Source organism: Xiphophorus hellerii, chromosome 2 (assembly GCF_003331165.1).
Source record: "Xiphophorus hellerii strain 12219 chromosome 2, Xiphophorus_hellerii-4.1, whole genome shotgun sequence".
NCBI classification, from domain to species: Eukaryota; Metazoa; Chordata; class Actinopteri; order Cyprinodontiformes; family Poeciliidae; genus Xiphophorus; species Xiphophorus hellerii.
Window position 1 is genome coordinate 21212820 of NC_045673.1, and position 20419 is coordinate 21233238.

At 38.3% G+C, this 20419-nt stretch overlaps 1 protein-coding gene across 1 annotated transcript in view; it reads left to right on the top strand.

Moving 5' to 3' along the window:
* Positions 1 to 20419, top strand: part of LOC116737605 (cGMP-inhibited 3',5'-cyclic phosphodiesterase A) — an 88387-nt gene that overhangs the window by 23183 nt on the left and 44785 nt on the right. The window lies entirely within an intron of this gene.

Sequence of the window (20419 nt, forward strand, 5' to 3'; positions counted from 1 at the left end):
GGCAAGGCAAGCTACTGGGCTTATAAACCTCTAATCAGATCATCTCAGATATGGTATCTCCGTAACCAAATTAGTGATGATGCAGAGTATACTATATCAAATTTTCGCCAGAGCTCAGTCACACTTGTGCCAGAGCAGTGTCACGAAGCACTTTGTCCAAAATGCAATAACGGACCTGCGTCATGGACAACGAGGACAGTTAAATATACAGATAGTCTGAGGTTCAGTGATGCTTGCGAATGTAATGTCATGTTCACGAGAAAAGAAAGAGAAAAGAGATGAAGCTGCAACTTTGTCTCTGATGTTTGTGCTTTTAAGATGCAAGAAAAATATATTTGATTCAAATAAATCCCAAGATGGTTCTGCTGAAAAAGAGTATTAGCATTAGAGTAATAAAAACACGTATGATGGTGATTGGCAAAATATACCATCAGCAGTTAGAATTGGGTTGGTGTTTTTGTTGACTTCTGCTGAAAGTATGTCACATGCCCATCGGGAAAGCAAAATCAAAGACGCTGACTGATCATGTTCATAAAAAAAGAGTAAGCAGTCAATATAAACACACGTGTGAGAGTCTAGTTTAAAACCACTGCATAGAGTAGTCTGTGCATAAATACTGATGGGGCTGCAAAACTCTGGAAATGACAAACAAATTAAAAATTCGAGACAAAACTGAATTTGTTAGAAGTTCCTGAAGCTGATTTGTTAGATTTTCTTTGTGTCCTCCCTCCCTCTCAGGATTTTTCTGCTTTTGCTGTCTGTACACACTCACCTAATGGTCTCTGTGGTGGGAATGTACACAGGCTTTGTAATGGAGTCTGGATCACATATTTGTCTGTGCATACTCTCCTCTGATAGGTCAGTGCTTCTTAATTACCAGAATGTCTGTTTATCCACTCTATTTGCCTGGATCCTTATCAGCCCTAACAGTGTTTTAACTCCCTGAGGAGAATGTGTGGGAGATGGCGAAAGGAAATGGGCGTGTGCGTGCGTGTTTGTGTGTGGTGCCCCACAGGCGTGTACATGTCAGTGTTTGATGTATTTTGTCAGACATGGTCAGAGTGTGTGGAATGCAGAACATGCAGATTTTGACAGTGATATTATGCTTGTGGCTGTGCTGATGAGGAAGTCTTTGTGCTCCTCCTGGATGGGACGGATTCATGAGCTGCAGCCTGAGATTGAACACGTTTGAGACTCAGCATGGTCCTGGCCTGTTTACCGACTCTTGCAATTGTTAAAAAAACAAACAGGAATAAGCATCCCGTTATTCAAAATCAGTAGTATGATTTGTAAAAAAAAAACCCCCAACAAAACAAAACAAAAATCACAAGAAGTGAGATTACGCGGTTTGTGTGTGTGTGGATATTGAAGTGTAACCTGAGCTCCAGCCATCTCTCTCTCTCTCTCTCTCTCTGTGTGTGTGTGTGTGTGAGTAATGGTCCCTTGTTTTATTGGCTCCTTAACAGACTCTATGAGTAATCACATAATGCATGCTCTGACGTCAGGCCTGTTTCTATGGTAACCCAGGGCTCCCCACTCCGGGGATAGTGTTCTTTCTGGTTTTTTTTCTTTTCTCACATCTCTTCCTAAAGTCTTCAAAGCTCCGGGTTGGAACAGAGAACCGGTCCAACTCATAATCACCTCCGATCATATAGATTCGCAGCGTTCTACTCCAATTAGCACCACAGATGTTGCTCACTTGTGCTTCACATTTTTTTTCTGTTCTTTCTCTTACTAAAACATGCTGGCACGGTCTTTGTTTTTTTTTTTTTTTACTTCATTATCCCGACTTTATTCATCTTTATACGTCTTGCTTTTCTACTTTGTCTTTTATAATTAACTCTCATTTTCCCCCAGTCCTCTTCTCCTGCACTACTTTTTCTCCTCCTTTTCAAACGGTGTAATCCTCAACCAACCACCTCTACTATTTCCATGCCAAATGAATTCATTTTTCTCTCTGCCTTTCATGCGCTGTTGAATTCCACTGAACAGCTGGCCCCTTTCTTTTTTAGACCGTCTCTCTCTTGTTACACATTTTCCTTTCCCTTTTCTCTATCTTTCTTCTCCGGTGAGAGGATGGGTCAAAATGAAAAGGAAACACACTCCCTTGTGTATTCTTTCCAGGCAAAGATAAGCACAGTGTCAGCCATCTCTAGGATGACATGGAGTGAGAAAGCAAACACGTGTTTGAGTTGTTACAGAGATTTTTTTCTTTTAACAAAAGTGTTTCTGACAAATTATACGTCATACAGTTTTATAGTTTCTGGAAACTAGACCCATTTCAACATATCATCATATAAGCAATGTGAAAGATTAACTTAACTGCACTAACTTAGCTGTAAAATGTTAGTCTAAGGACACTGTGTCTTTCCGCTTAACTCAGTCTATCTTTTTTTTTCTTTGGCCTTAAAATGTTAGTAAGTGTTTGAGAAATTTAAATATCAGTATGCCAATCAGACAGCAGCTGCCGTCAAACAGTTTTTCAATGGGCTCAGACAAAAAGTGAACAACGAGTCGCAACTGAAACAAATCATCATGATTTAAGAGAATCTAAAAAGACTTCAGCAGAGGTTTGTTTTGTAATGACAGAAGACACAAAAAGTAAAAACACTGTAAAAGGAAACTTTTTTTATGTGATAAACTTTATGCTCAAAAACAACAGCTGTAGCTGGCTCTGGCCTGGCTGCTGTCTTCCTGTCCGAGCTGTCAGAATTTAGGGACTTGATTAGTTTAACAGTGAAAGTACATAGACGGAAGAATAATATCCCCCAGTGGTCAGACTCTGCTGAGTGACACCTGGAATGACCCAAAGGCTTGCTTACATATGAAAATTGACCACAAATATTAATTAATTTTTGTATGAAATTAATAAATTGTCAAATATCAGTCCAGTCTGATTCTGTAGCTTGCAGCCGATCCCGCTAGTCAAACACTCAGAGTCGATTCTGTATTTTGTTTGTTGTCGGTGATCTGACCATTTCCTTCGCTTATTGCTAGATGACTATTGTCAGTAGTGAAAAAAGAAAAGGACCCACCACTCCTATTGTGTTGTAGTGAAACCCGTGTCTGTCTCTCATCCAGTCACCAGTCAGATTGGAGACTAAGAAAGAACTGAGTCCTTGTCTCTTGCTCACTCAGGCGTCCGTCCTCATTTCATAATCAATCAGACCTTCTGGGCTCACAGTCACACAGGTAATCTGTCGCTTAGACTCCTTTTGCACGTGTGGCCAAGATGGGAGAAAGAGGGGAAAAAAAAGCCTAGACTGTGACAATTTGTGACCCTGTGTAACTTTCAGCGGTTTACCAGAGAGGCAGATGACAGTCATAAAAAACAGAAAAAAAAACTGGTCAACTTCATGTCACATGGGTTTCTGGCTGACTTAATCTTGACTTTTAGCAGCTGGGACACTCAGTACCCTTTCCATTAGTGTTGCATCTGAGTAGAGTTTTGACCTGAATCCCTGGGAGCGCTATTGAGCCAGAAACCAATGAGTCAGAGTTTAGGGCACAGGAGCCTGAGGCAAAGACCATTTTGCCAATGCAGGGATCCTGGTCAGCCAGAATGTATTATGAAGCTGACAGTTCAGGAAAAGAAAGGTGAAATTAGTAAACGACAAGGACAATGTGTTCACGAGAGTCAAACAGAATGGATTTACTCCCTGTGAAAAGGAGCACCAAAATAAAATAGAAATAAATAATCAGTTTAATGTTTTCTGTATAAATGAACTGAGTGCTGTGATGGAGTAAGGAGAATATTTTTGTGACCCTGTATGGCAAAGGTATATGAGCTTACATAACCACATGAGAACATTCAACTATTAATCAATAATGCAGTGGAAAGACCCCAAATTAAATTTTCACTTTACAAATTCGATGCAGAGTACATTAAACTTGTCAGCTGCTTTTATTTTCATTTGGAAACCTGAAAGTCCAGGCTGCCCACTGCCTGGATCACTTTAAATCGCTTCTTAAAACTCATTTTTATTCTTTGGCTTTCAATTGAGGCCTGATACCGTAGCTCTTCTGTTATTATTTTAACAATATATATATATATTTATTTATTTTTTCTTGTATTATTTCTCTTTTTCTTTTCATCAACTTACTTTATTATCATTTTTGTACAGCACTTTGGTGCAGTTTCACACCTGTTTTTAAATGTGCCTTGCTAATTTCTGCTAAGCTGTCCTTATTTGGATGAAGGCTTTCATCCAAATGAAGCCCGACTTTCTCAAGAAAGCATATCAGTCGTTACAAAACAAAGAGACCAAAATATGGAAAAGCATAAAATATACCTTAATCAACCAGTATGATGGTTAGAGCCCAATAATAGTTTTAATCTTTATCTTATTTTCAGAAGATTTGTTTACAGATTACATAAACTAATGTTTTGCTTTTTAATTAATCATGTGGTAAATTTTCTTTTACGTTACAGTAATTATATTTCAGTCACCAATAAATGGCTCTTCATGTTTTGCCCCAATTTCCTTAATTTTAGGAGAGCGGTGATCGGTTGATATTTGCATGTGAAGCTGATCTTATCCACCGTTCTCATCTTCCTCAGCAAATGTTTCAAAATCAACCACTGTTCTCTTCTGCTTTCCTGTGAGAGAGATTTGACTGACAGACCGGCCCATCAAGTCATGTCTGCACATTTGCAATTAACAGTATTCGCTGCCAACTCAGTAACTTTTTTTTTGCTATGTTTAGCGACATTTCAGACAGAAAAAATCATATCAGTTTTGCCCAAAATTGAGGGACCGGACTGACCTTGCATGCGCTCTTACGCTTCGTTTTCTTTTCCCGTCAAGCATCTTTAAGTTTACATCCTCGTTTGAATAACATTATGAAATTTGAGCAATATGTTATCATGACAAGATTTTAATGTATTCTTCAACCCAGATCAGATATCAAAATTATTAGAACTGAGGTTGATTCGCATCATTGGAAAAATCATTATTTCAGCTCCATTAGGTTTGTATTTTTCTTATTTTCTTTTTATATAAAAATGAATTGGCTATGCATCTATCTTCCCATTTCATCTGCACTACATGGCTCTGACTGCTTTGTCTCTTAATCCCATTTTTGTTCATGTGAGACTAGTTTGACAAAGAATAGTGTCCATTCTGGTGCAGCTGGACAGTCAATTATTACTGCAAATACGTGACAAATCAGCAACTTTTTTATTTATCTAAATCCAGTTTAGGATGACTGCAAAACCTTGAAACAAATTTGCTGTGAAATACTTATGTCACTAAATGACCCCAAACACTTACTTGGAAAACAAAAAGTCTACCCAAAAACTCCGGCTGCAAACAGGAGACACATTTAGTCTGATTTACTGGCAGCTTAGAGTTCAACACCTCCAGTCTGAAATATACATTCACTGATCACAGGCGTGAAAGTCGTATTAAGGTTTGGCTCGTTTTCTTGTAACATAAAGTTTCATGAATGTTTTTCCAACTGCATTCATTCCAACAATGGTTCTGGATTAGTGTTTGAGATAATTATTCAAATCAAATCAAAATCAAATTTTATTTGTATAGCACATTTCAGCAGCAAGGCATTTCAAAGGGCTTTACATCATAACAAACACAAAGTCATGCAACATAGAATCAACAATCAAAACATCATATTAAGTCAAATGTTATTAACTTTGTAATTGATTACGTTTCAAAAGCAATTCTAAACAGGTGGGTTTTTAGTCGAGATTTAAAGGCACTCAGTATTTCAGCAGTTGTACAGTTTTCTGGAAGTTTGTTCCAGATTTGTGGTGCATAGATGCTGAAAGCTGCTTCTCCTCATTTGGTTCTGGTTCTGGGGATGCAGAGCAGACCAGAACCAGAAGTCTGGAAGGTTGATACAATGTATTGTGGTGCTAAGCCGTTCAGTGATTTATAAACTAACAACAGTATTTTAAAGTCTATTCTCTGAGTTACAGGGAGCCAGTGTAGAGACTTTAAAATGGGTGTTATTTTGATCATCTATCTTTCTTGGGTTATTACTGATTCAACTTTAAAACTTATGTAGCTTTATGTTATTAAAGCTACATAATTTTTAAAGTTTAATCAGTAATACTTTTCTAACAAATTTATGTCAGATCATGATTTCTTGGTTAATGTCAAGTTGTCACAACAAAGACATTTTGAATAATGTCAACTTTGTATTAAAAGTGTCATGATTTACCGAATGACACTTTATGACAGCAGTCATAAATATTCATGAAAACTTACTCATGTTCCTGACAGGTGTTATGACGTCACGTTTATGACGGTGTCATGACAATCTTATTCACAACCCGTCAAATAAAGTGTTACCGATTGTTGATTACTGCAGAGGATTTAGTAGAGAGTTTAGTTATATATTTGATTCTACATTTTATACTTCTAACCTTTATGGACTAAAGAAAATCCATAATGGATTTTAACATTTTCACCTATTTTCTTTAATTCATTCAAGCAGCTTGTTGTACTGTCAGCCAAAATAACCCATAACCCGATAGCAATAACAAAACTAAATGCAATCAAAAACAACCATTAATCATCATGAATGATGTATGTGAGAATGTGGCTATTCTTATTTATTAGTTGTTTTTTTGTCAGTTGTTTGTTGTTTATTTCTTACATTGTGTGTAGGTTGTGAGACAGTTGTTTTTTTGTTTTTGAGCGTATGCACTGACTGATGGCACTTTTTAAATTTAATTGTTCTTGTGACAATGACAATAAAGATCTATCTATCTATCTATCTATCTATCTATCTATCTATCTATCTATCTATCTATCTATCTATCTATCTATCTATCTATCTATCTATCTATCTATCTATCTATCTATCTATCTATCTATCTATCTATCTATACAGATGTTTATTTGACGTTCATGTCCTTGATTAGTGTATGACCATTTCATATCTAGAATAATCAAACTTTTTTCATACTTTTTATTCCAGTTCTTTTTATTACACTTGATTGTTGTAAAGCTGTAAATCCACAGCTTCACTCTTACAGTCTTCAAACCAGCAACCTTAGTCCTCTTACTTCCAACTAAGATGCTGTAATTACTACTTTACTGCCATGCTTATTGACAAGAAGATGCGAACACAGACTCTTGACTTTATGCAGCGTTTGCTTTGTCCTTCAGAGAATAATAATGTGGCAGAGATGGGATAATCTCACACACCCCTCCTTTTTAACCCCATTGATCATCTGGCCTGGATCTATTTTGGGTTAGTCTGCTGCAGCTGAACTAATCAGGTTATAGAAGACAAAGTCATTTATTTTAGATCTGTTTTCCATAACAGTAGTTCCCATATGTGCAAAACAAACATGCAACTTTCCCAGAAGGAAATAAAATGTGCAGCTTAGAGATCTGGGTGGCCATCTTGCAATAACAAGTGCACCACGACGGCCTGCAGCCTTATCAACTGTGCAGTAGGTTTAAGCCTTTGCTTAATGATGCCTCTGCTTTGGTCTGTCTTGCTAATTAATGAAACTACTTTCTATTAAAGTGGATTGTTCTCAATTTTTGGTGCCATTTTGGAGTCTGAGTTGTTTTCACAATGATTCTCATTTATTCAGGGAAGCAACAGACCTCTCTTTCTGCTTTTCACATGATCCATGGAAAGTGCAATTTAAGCAATTACACATGAGAAGTCACACCAGCTCCAGGCTATGGGCCCAGCGTGCTGGACTTGCATAGGACGTGAACCATAGCCGAGTAAGACGCGGAAATTAGAACAAGTCTTTCTTTTTACCCTTTGATTAACTTTCCTGCCACTGCAACTAAGTTGACTATTAAGAGAATAGCAAACTGAAGTTTTGGAGATGCAGGGACTTGAAAGGTTAAAAGCAGCCTTCTCTCACGTCTCCCTTCAGATGGTAGCAAGCTGAGCCTGCCGTTGTGTTGTGTCTGTGGAGCATGGCGTGGGGAGCAGAATGTGAGAGGCAAAGGTCTCAGCAAACTGTTTCTTCAGCTGCGCTGCACAGTGGACTGTTTATGAAGAATTTCGAAGCCCAGGAAGAGTTTCTGTTGTTTTAAACTTACTCTATTGCAAGAGTTTTCATTGGTTTGATCAACAGATTGCACAGCAAGTCCCGCTGTGTTGCTAAAGAAGAAGATATGTCAGTGCAGAGAACGAATGAATATCGTGTTTCTGATTACAAATGTGACATAAAAAATATCAGACTGTGTTTATTGGCTTAGACAAACTATCTTAAATAATGTTTTGTTGCTGTGTTGTTATGGTTTGGAAACTGTTCAGCCTGAAAATACCTGGGATGGCTTCAGACCTCACCCTGAACAGGAGCAGGAGAAGCATCTGTAAAGTGAGCCTAAGTTAAATAATACTGACATTGATGGGTTAATGGCAGATCTATCAAAACTAGGAAAAATTATTTTTGTTTTGCATTGTAACGTTTTTCATCAACATACACCAAAACACTTTATTTGCTTGCTTGTATTTGTTTTTTTATTGGTTATGATGAAAAGTACCTTGTGCTGCTGAGTTTTATGAAATTATTACTCATTATAAAGTCTAACAATGGTATGAGGATACAAGAACTTAATTTGGAGATTTAAGAGAACAAAATCCACGTGACAAACATACAGCAACCATAATTAGACACTTAAAAAAATCTTCTCAATGTTTGTCTTCTCAAATTAAAAGTTGGATTTTTCTGATTTTTTTTTTTTTGCATTATAAGGTAATGGTGCTGCAATAAAAAAGTAATTAAAAGGCTTTTAATGCATACAGTGATGATATTAAGAATAGAGATCACTGTAATTTAATTTAGTTTTTTTGTTATTCACCCAGTTCTGATGTTTTTATACACACATTACTAAATTAAAGTCACTGTCAATATTCTGATTTATCATAACAATCCAGGAAAAGTTTTTCAAAAATATGTTTATCACACACCTTAAAGTACAAAACAACAACAAAAATACTGTTTCTCAAAATTCAAGCACATTTATGTAGGGAGTTATTTGTCCCGAGTATTCATATCTCGACAGCAGTTTTGCAATTATTTATGGATTCAATGTCTTAAGTGGAACAGGAGGACTATTTCAGGCAATATGTCTTCATGACTGCTCAACTGTTTATGAAAACAGATGGCAAAGTGGAGGTTATTTATTTGATCAAGAGAAGATAAATATAGCAAACACAGGCCCAGTGAATTATTGCCGCTTTTATATTGTGTGATCTTTGCTCCCTCTCGTTCGGAGTATCAGAGACAGTATCAGTGAGAACTGAGTTTGATGAATGCAAGGAATGCAAGCCGACGTCAGAGGACGTACAGTGGCTTCAGTCACATGGCTACATAAACACGAGGGCGGATGTTGTGGAAAGCACTCGTAGCTCGGATGCAGAACATCCACTTTTCTTGAGGATTTTCTTCAAGAGTTTTTTTTTTTTCTCATGTTGTTTAAGTGTGAAAAAAAAACACGCAAATGTTTTGTGTATTTGTACTAGCATCCCTTCCATGTTTAAACAGCAGACTATGTTTTTTAAACCAGTGTTTTCATAGCTTGTGGTTTGCCTTTGTGCTGATCCTCAGCTCACATGCACACATAGACACTGTTGCACATCTGTGTTCATTGATATATCAGAAGGATTCATGCAGCTTTTTACACCGAGAAACTAAAAAGGCTTTTGAGAAATTCACTTGCAAACAAATACACAGCATTAAAACAAAACTGGTGTTAAAAAACACGCCTTGTGTTCAAAGCAAACACACATTAAAGACCAGTCAGAGGGTTTCACTGGTTATGGAATGAATTAAATCAAAGCTGATCTATTTACAGAACACCTATAAAATAAACCAGCGTTCACCACTGTGCTCTGCACAAAAACAAAAAGAAAACTATGGCAAACAAAATGTGAACACCAAGTAAAAATAGAACAAGGTAGAAAAAGTCAAAGGTTTAAAGCTAAAATAGTAAGTAACCTCTTAGGAGAATTAGCATCCATTTAGCTTTGTTGTTGATGTCTCTATGAAAGGCGCTGTATTCATTTTAAAATACACCGGTGTTGCCCAGCCACAACACCAAAAGCACAATCTGTTTTACAACTATTGCAGTCTGGATCTCAGAACAGCTAGAACAGCAGTTTGGGAGATTTAAAAGATGTAGAATTGGAATAAGTAGAGAAAGCGAATATGAAGTGCACAATCCTCAATTTAACAGCTGGCCAGCACATAGATGCTTTAGCTGCCTAATACAACCTCCTTTTTCTTGTCCAGCTGCTGACGGGAAAACACAGACTGACTGATGCCAAAGTGAAAAGAGCTGCAATACCGTTATCACTGCCGCTGCAGCCGATTCACATCATAACCAGATTATTTTCAACATTTAAAAAGGAAATCTTTAATATCTCTTTATTTCAAATCACAGTCAGAAATGGCTTACATATTCTTTCTGTGGGCCTTTGTGTGGTCTAGTTATAATTTTGGTTACATATAATACATACTAGATCTTCAGGAATCTAACATTTAGGATCAAATGTGTTGAGTTATTGAAAAACCAACAAAAGCATGCTAAATGTGAGGCTAAACGTGGCATTAGGATGAATCTTTGGGTAACTCCAGGATGGACCGGAGCTGAAAATGACTATTTTAACAAGAGAACATTTTTACTTTTAGTGGCCCTGAGTCTCAACCTGGTCCAGAGGGAGATTTAGAGGGATATGCAGATTAGAGGCTGTTCTAAGGTCCACACGCTTCAAGCTTATCTAACACTATTTAAGAAGAGCAGGCCACAGCGAACTTTAACAGAGCTGATTCAGGGCTATCACCAAAGACTGGCTAAAATTTAAAAAGGATCAAAGCTGTGCATGAATAATTTTTTCTAGAATGTCAGAAATGAATTGCAATCTGGAAACTGGTTTACAGTTTTAAAATGTTAAGGAAGGTGAGGCTCTTTAAGACTGGGTTGTTTTTTAATCCTCAAAACAGGATGAAACTACTAGAGTTTCTGGACCAGAGTGAGAGTTAAATGACGAAAATTATACATTTCTTACTTTTACCAGTGCTGTCAGCTCAGGAGTTTCCAAAGAGTATCTGACTCTGCTGCTTAGTATAATTTTCTTTAACATCTCTCTGCGCTTTATTCTCTACTTTGCCACTGCAGCACAAAAAGCTGTGATAAACCAACCTTTTATTACCAGCGCAGCATCAAAAGGCAGACATCAGAAGTCGGCCACAAGGTGATGAAACATTTTATGGCGGTCAAACTTTGACGAGATCTGTGGGCTGTTCGGCTTTGTGGCTTTCATCCTGTGAGGACTTGTGAGCATGATTCACGCTTCAAACAGTATTTTAGAATAAACTCATTTGAAAACATAAACAATGCGTCACCATGCACTTCTTCTATAGTATGCCTTCTTTATAGTTTCCTGGCTAGTTGACCTGGTTGACATTCTGCATGGTGTCAAGAGTTGCTGTTAATCTGTAAATGTCCCAATTCCTTCTCAATAAAGGAAATGTAATGTTTTAGAACACAAAGTAGAGCATAATTGTGATTTGGAAGGAAGTTGATACTCGATTAATTATCTGCTTTACAAAAAATGGATCTGAAAAGTGCGGTATGCATTTCTGTTCAGTTCAGAGGTTCGTGTGTAAGTTAATTTCTGTTTGACAGAACTGTTCTAGGAAGGCAGAACATTAACATCTAGAGAACATTAACGAACAACCAGCATAGCAAAGACAAAGGGACACACCAAGCAACGAGCGCACCAGCCCTGCAGCGAACATGGAGAGGGAACCATTGTGATGTGAAAGTGTTTATGGACCTCCGGATAGAGCACTAAAGCATAAAATCCCGTTAGAGGCTGTAAAAGCCTGGGACGTTGGCCTGCCTATCAGAAGGACAGTAACTCTAACACTATCAGAGTCACAAGGAAATGATTATGATCTAAGTGGCTGGAGCAAATAAAGTGATTAAAGTCAAAATTCAGACTTTGATAATGTTCACAGAACATTCAATCTGCCTGAGCTTCAGCTGTTTTGGAAAGGTAAGCCAACAAACATTTTGGGCTGAGCAAATCTTATGGAAACATGCAGGATTGCTACTGCAGCTGCAATGATTCTTCAATATATAGACTAAATACAAACGTATGTCATATTTTACATGTTTTTGTCTGTACAAAACAAACAAAAAAAGTGACACGTAAGATTTTTATTTGACAGCACAACTGTGCACTACTTTGTTTTGGTCTATCACATAAAGTCCCAAAATAACACATTCAAAAGTGAAAAGTCAGAATGAATAAATTTGTAAGGGGAACTTTGCTGAAGTACGCCAGTCAGGCCAGTAGGTGGCAACAACATCCAGAATAATGACATTAAACACATTAATTTTTTGATTGGCAACACTAGGCAACACAGTCTAGATGAGCTTTGACAGACAAAGAAAAACTTAGGGAAATGGTGCCATTGTTTGCAAAAATACTTAATATGGAGCTGACCTAGAGCACTCACTGCTTTGAGACTCAGTGATGAGACTTTACTGCTACAGTGTGCTATCTGTGCTTATTATGACATGCATCATGTAGGAGTGTGAAACAGAGAGCTGCTCACTAAGCCTCTGTGATAACCAGTAATGTTGTGTGAGAATAGGATGGCTCTCTATGCTCAGGCTGTAGCCTATTTTCTCCAGTGAAAGCCATCATCCCCCATATCTTATTCTTGTGTTTGGTTTACATCGGGACAGGTTTCCAGGGTGGCTGTCAGCATGTTGGGCGGCTTCTCATTGGTCCTTCGCTTCGTCTCAAACCAAGAAGCCTGAGAGCTCCAGCAAAGGCCGCCTCCTTTCTCTCCATCTCAGCAGTGCCCAGATGAACATTATTTTCCTTTTCTTGGGGATCCAAATGGACAAAACGCAAGCTGGTGTTGGACAGCTCCTCCCTTGGGGTCGACCCGAGTCTCTTTCAGGGGATCAGGCTCAGTAGTAATATAAATTCCTCCACCTGCAAAAAGAGGAAGCAAAGATTTATGGCCTCCCACAGGTACACATGCTGTTTATTTGAGGGTTTATAGCACTTTTACATTTGCATGTCAGTGATTTATAAGAGATGAAGGGATATGATTTAATGGTACATGCTTGAGGGGGCAAATCCCGTCTGTCTGTTTACTGGAATCCTGTGGGAATCTTGATAGGATTGCATTGGCTGAAATTGTTGGGTAGATGTGTGCATATTTCCATGTGCGGTCCCTGCGAAAAGCTTGGGAAAAAAAAGAAAGAAAAAAGAACAGGCGTTGCCGAGTCAGTTCAGTTCATAAAAGATGAAATAATGTGGAGGCAGCATCTGTACACAAATTCCCATACTGCTCTCATAACATCGCCTTTGAGTGAACTCTGTCCTCAGTCTCAGTGTGACGGCAGCGCTGATGTCTGAAACCTTCTAGATCAGAGTAATTTCAGAAGACAGAGGTCCAACATGTTTTTTCTGCCAAAATTAACCATCTAGCAGTTTGGTTCAGTGTGTTTTACTATGTTGTAATGAACAAGTGTAAACCTTCATTGCTTTGTCATTAAACTGTTCATTAACTTTAGAAGTCAGGCTTGACATGCTTTGCCTCTTCTAGAAGAAATAACAAGACTTCAGGCTTCATAAAGACATTTTCTTAGTGCCCATCTGTGTGGATGACTGAAACCTTCTCTTGTTTATGCCAAAGCGAACTGGCATTTTTTTTTCCTAACTGTGGCTTTTAGTAATATGTTTATCGCTACGGTAAACCTTAAAAGGATAGATACACTGATAAACAATAGCATTGTGACCATCTGTCTGACAGTGTGTTATTCTGCCCAAACATGCTTCATTTAGGCCCACACTCCACTAGACTCCTGGAGGTATCCTGGAGTATCTGGAACCGTCCTGAATTATTTGGCACCAGATCCATTAAGTCCTCTAAAGTGGGGCCTGCATTGATCGAACTTGTTTGTTCTACACTTGTTCATTTACTGTAGATTGCTATCTGTGTAAGGAGGCAAAATCGGTACCTCAAGCTCTTTGTTGTGCTTCCCAAACCTTTCCTAGTGTAATTTTGCTTTGTGGCAAGGTGTGTTATCCAGATGAGAGAGGCCACAGCATTACTAGAATAATGTAGTAAACTAACATCTAAAGTCTGGTTTCCCAGAAGGACATTGTCCAAATCATCAAACTGATCATGGTCCAACTTTCATGCTTGTTCCACTACTGTCATAACTTATTGGTGGACAAGGGTCAAAGTTCATTGTGCATTTGTACAGCATTCTGTCATTTAATTTGAGCTGTAGTACCTTGTCTGTTTGATCAGACCAGATGAATCAGGCTCCACTCCCCAAAAGCATTAATGCCCACGATGCAGTCGCTGGTTCCCTGCTGTTTCCACCTTGGACCACCTATGATAGAGGCTGACCACTGCAGACTGGGCACACCCACTAGAGCAGCAGGTTTAGACAGGCCCTGACCCAGTCCTATATGGTGGCGCATAAACAATGCGTCACCATGCACTTCTTCTACAGTATGCCTTCTTTATAGTTTCCTGGCTAGTTGACCTGGTTGACATTCTGCATGGTGTCAAGAGTTGCTGTTAATCTGTTAATGTCCCAATTCCTTCTCAATAAAGGAAATGTAATGTTTTAGACCAACACAAAATAGAGCCTAACTGCTCTATTTTGGAAGGAAGTTGATACTCGATTAATTATCTGCTTTACAAAAAATGGATCTGAAAAGTGCGGTATGCATTTCTGTTCAGTTCAGTTCAGAGGTTTGTGTGTAAGTTAATTTCTGTTTGACAGAACTGTTGAAAGTTTCCCCTCATCAAACTTGCCCAACTTTCTTATTTTGATCCATTTTACCTACTTCTAACACATCACCTTTGAGGAAAAGTGTTCACTTGTGTTCACAGGTTTTCAAACTGTTGTGCAAGTATCAGCTATGGTACTTAAATTGGGCCTCAAGGGAAAGTTTGGGTAATTATTGACAAGGTTAATATAAAGGTATTAACCGTGATAAACATATAGAGAATTATGTTATTTTCTTTAAAATCTTGCCTTTTTCACAACAGGTTAAAGGAATTTTAGGTCGTTCCACCTGACAGAACTGGTGTAACTGAGTAAGAGATCAGACTTTTGTGATGGTCAAGTAAACAAGCTGATTTTATTGCCCCAAACCTTTTCAAATGTGCATGAGCCTTAACTTTCCGTTGTTTCAGTGTTTTCTTACAATGTTTTTTACTCCCAGTGTCATCCATTTGGTGAAACACAACAGTTCCACCGGCAGCAAACATGACCACACGTGATTTTTACTTTACGGTCGAGATGGTGTTCTCAGGTTTGAAAGCTGCCTCTTTTTTACGTAAACCCTGATTTTCTCAGGAATCAAGCTTCCAGATACTGCAAAGAGTAAACCTCAGTAGTGACACTTTAGAAAATAGAAATGTCTGAAAAAATAAAGTGTCAATAGTGGACGAGAAGGTAAAGGAGCAAATGTAAATCTACTGTGAGACCTTGGCATAATTTTTTTTGTGTGCGATTTTGTTCATTAGCGCTACACTTTATAAGCGTGAGAAACTGAGGATCTGTGGATGCTTTTAGCAGTGCATGTGCAAATCTTTCACTACACACACAAGCGTGTTCCTCATTACCTGCACACAGCCCCCCTCGCCCGGCCTTGGCAGCCCACCTCAATAGTTCCCTTCCCTCCAGTGATGACGCAAATGGCTCACAATTACTGACCCCCACAGTAAAACCTGTAAAACATTAGCCAGCATGATTAGGAACAGCTCTCCATATTCCTCCCCAGCAGGCAGGGAGGCAGGCAGGGGGAGAATTTACAACGTCGTTTGACAGAGCCGATGAGTGCTACAGCGGAGAAGGTTTATAGGTTTGTCTGGAAAAGTGAACACAAGTTTGCTGAATTTCATACTTTTACTGAGCTTTCAGTTTCACTATGCGTGGTTAACATATGTGTAGGTTCCATACAAGCTTTCGTTTTCCTAAATACATTTGGCTACAATCACACAGCAGGTCTTGATTTCCCATTTCCCAATTTTTTTTGTCTGAAGTCTGCGTTGCTTTTTTGCGTGGTCGTTGATGCTACAAATTAAGTGCAATTAGACTTCTTCGTAAAAAAAAAAAAAATGATCCCAAAGCGACCTGCGTGCGAAGAAGAAGAAACATAGTCTTCACACAGCAGAGCTCTCTATGAATCGATTCTAAGATTCTCGGGGTTAGGGTGTCGGCACCCTAAGTAAACATCGGCTTGCTTCAGCCGATGTTTACTACCAAATTTACTGTGTATTGTTTCTTCTGGTGCAGAATTATGACACATGTCTAAGTGAAAAGCAACATGCCTGTTCTGACTGCAGACGAGAAGTTGCTCTTTAGCCCTTTTCATTGTCTGACGTTTTGAAATCCCGTCATAATCTATTTTTACCCATCATTTTTTTAATAGTGATAATAATGACATATTCAATTGCATCTAATTTTTATTCAGTTTAATTACATTTATTCCAAACAAGTAGAACAGAGAGTCAACACCGTACCAACACACAGATGAATATAAACAACTTTTTATTTGGCACCAATAACTACATATAAATACTGAAATCAAGCAATTACATTTAAAATAACAGTTTACTTTTCTTCTGGTCCACATGGACCTGAATTGTGCACACGCTTGTGTGTAATCAAATGTCTCAAGGGGGCTTGCTGCAGAGGGTTTATTGCCATGACGTTTTGGAGTTTTGTCTCGGACAGATGACTCCTTGCTGTTTTGGTATTGATCTGGAGGCTGAATCTGCGCTCTGCTGCCACACTGGAGACTGAAATTACAAGCGGCACTTCAGCCAAAGAGAGGAAGCTGAGCACAGCCGATGTAGAGATGAGTAGTGCTCAATACTGGGAAAAGAAAAAAAATCTCTTAGAGGCTGCAAAAGACTTGAGACTTTGGCAGAAGTTTGTTTTCCTGCAGGACACTGACCATAAACATGCAGCCGCTGGCACAATAGAATGATTCAGATCAAAGGATACTCATGTACCAGAATGACCTAGTCAAAGTCCAGACCCACGAGAATCTGTGGTATGAAAGAGTTTGAGCCTGTTTGCATTGGAGATAAATTTTACATTTGTTAAAAGCATGTATCCATTCCTTACCACTTCACAATTATGAGTGTTTGTCTATCACATAAAATACCAGAAAAATTCATTAAAGTTTTTAGTTGTGATGGACAAAAAGTTCAAGTGGATGAATACTTTTGCAAGGCATATGAAAAACATGAAAGTAAGAGATCAATGCCAACGAGAGTGATAAAGAGATGCTCTGAGCTGTTATCTTGCAGCGAGCAATGGGACGAGGCAGATACTGGTACAGATTTTTCCGACTCTGTAACGGTGTGATGACAGCTTGATAATATGATGGGTTGGCCTCGTTATGAGGCTTCAGCAGGATTGATGAGAAAATGGGGGTATACGAGCTGTCGCCACTTCCCATCCTCACAACATCGCCTCTCAGCTGTTTGTGAGCAGAAACACGACTTGAAGGTTCGGTTTTGGAGTGATGAGGTTTTTGTATGTTCCTGTTTTGTCTCCAGCGCTGCCCTGGCTGCCATCGTAATCAGTCAATCACACTTTATTGGTAGAGCAGTTTTTATATTTCAAGTATAAAGTAACGTACTGCGCATAAGTTAAAATGTGAAGACAGAAGTTAGAGCTGTTGTCTCACATAAAGACGGTCTTGTACAGAAAACCAGGATGGCCCAAGTCTTTTCTCTAAAGAGTCTGCATGTTCTTTCTTGTCCATGCGTTTTCCACTGCAGTATACTACAGTGCGTGTACACTCAGGTTGAAGGTGTGTGAGGATGGTTGCTTGTCTAGTGTAACACCTTGATACTCCTAAATAAGTCCCATTTGCAAGGAGTTGCTTGTGCAAGGTGTAACGTTTAAGCAGGACAGTAAACCTATGCATACAACCAGAGCCACAATCAAATAGTTTACATAAAAGTCTATTCATGTGGCCCAGTCAAAGTACAGGCTTAAGTGTTTTATGCAAGTTGATATTAAGTGTATGTTAGCTGTGGCACTGTAATCAATATACTAAAGAAAGTTATGTTCCCACATCGCTCTGCTATCCATTTAACATTGTTATATGAACAAACTGATCACCAGAGAAAACAGCTTCCTGCAGAACCTTTGGAAATGTAAAAAAATGTCTTCCTTGTAAGTATCAGCTCATGTTAACTGCACATATGCATCACTGCTACACAGCTAATGTAACTGCGTAACTCCCATGGTGCAGCAACGACTATTTGTGTCACATTACACAGACATTTTACTTATGCTACACAGGGGACGGTTAAAACCGACAGTGAACATTAAGCCACCATTTGTATGTCTGATTAATTGTGCTAATAATTATCTGAGCACCTGGGGTCACCTGGAAGTATTGAAATTTTAATACCAGAAGGTCATGTGATTGTTATGATAAAAACAACATTAATAAGACAGTGACATCACAGACAATTAATATACACACTGAATTTCACCCCTTAGGTATATTATTTTTCTGCCATCAAAAGTGACGCACATAATTCAAAGACATCATAGTTCATTTTGTGTCATTTTCTCACATTTACACACAAAATAATGCATCTTTTCAAAAAGCCAGCACATAAGGCATGATAGAAAGCCCCAGCTTACACAGGCTGAATCAAAGGTCACAACTTTGGCAAAATCATTTTTATTTCCCCAATTGTGCTGTTGCCAAAACTGATGGTGTCATTATAAAAAGACAAGGAAGACATCCTGCGATTCTAAGTCTTAAGACATAACTTTGGCTGTAAGTTACTAAGAATTATTTTAGTGCTTTCCTCTGTGTGAAACTGTCAAAGTTTGTAGATGACTAAATGTAATGAACAGAACATGTGAATCCATGCAATGTGCTTTTCCTGCAGTGATGTACACACAAGCGTTTGAGCTACTCTGACGGTAAACGCTCTCATTGCGACCTTCAGAGTTACTCTTTGCAGGGGGGCTGTGTGCAGAGCTCACATTTTGTGCACAGCTCAGATGTTTTTTTTCTTCTCTTTTTTTTGGCACATCAAACAGCATGTTGAGACTTCGGTGTAGTCTAGGTCTGTCTTTCAGAGCAAAGAGATGAAAGGTTGAGTTACATAACATCAGAACATAGAACGGCTGTTTATATGTGTGTGCGATCAGGGCGCCTCACTGTCATGACGATCCTCTAATGGTGCAGCACTTTTGCTGCTACTTAGCAGCGAAGGTTTTGCTGCCAGCTTTTTTGCAGTTAAGGTAAAATGTCATTCTCAGAGCAATAAAAAGTCTGGTAAACTGCAACTAATAGTAAATACTATAAACTACAGTGATTTACATTATTTCTGTGCAATATTTTGCACACTTAAAACTTTGAGAGCATTGCTGATAGTCAAAACCTACTTGCCCCTTCATAACTGTAATGCCAAATAAAGAAAAGTCGCCCTTAAGAGGATGAAAACACTGTTTGAGAAAGCACTTAATGTTTCTTTTTTTAACTTTCAAAATGTCAAATTATGGAAAGACTGCTCCAGAGCCATATTTTTTTTATTTATGATGGCTATATATAACACTGTTTGCTCACTGTCAGGGTCATTAATTCTTGGACTGCTTTGCCTATTGTTAATAAAATCTTGACCAAAGAACAAAGTGTACAGTATTTTCTCTCTAACTGATATCTTGGTCTGCTAAATATTTGAGTGGCATGTTTGTTTATCAAACTGTATTGAATACATAAAAATTTCATCCCAGTGGTTTAATGCCAGCAATTATGCTCCAAAGGATTGCTAAATAATATTTAATGACTTGCTTGAAAGTGTATTTTTCAGTTGGATGACTTAGTGTGCTGTGCTCAAATTCAAGAGGAAAATATGGTCATGTGACCAATATGTGAAGCACAGTTATCAGCAATTATAGTTATTGGTAGAGGAAAAAATGTCATTACAATATTGGTAACTTGTTGCTTGATTAGATTATAGTAAATTGAATAAAAGGGCAAAAATTCTGACATTTGTAAGTATTAGGCTAACCAGCGGATGGATGGATAGATGGATGGATGGATAGATGGACGGATGGATGGATGGATGATGGATGGATGGATGGATGATAGGTAGGTGACGAACTCAATCTAATGTGTTTGATTTATTTTACAGAAAAGCTTAGCTTGTGTCTTCAGTAACATTTTCAGAACGATACTGTTGCTGATTTTGAACATTCCTCTGTAGCTTATTGCTATTAAAACATCTATAATATCTAACAAAGTGTGCTGCTGAATGTAGAACAAAATGTGAAGATATTAAAGGTTCAAAGGTTTACAGACAATAGAGTTGATGGGAATGGGGAACGTCTCAAAGGCAGAAGATTATTTGTGCTTTCATGAGCTTTAGTTGGAA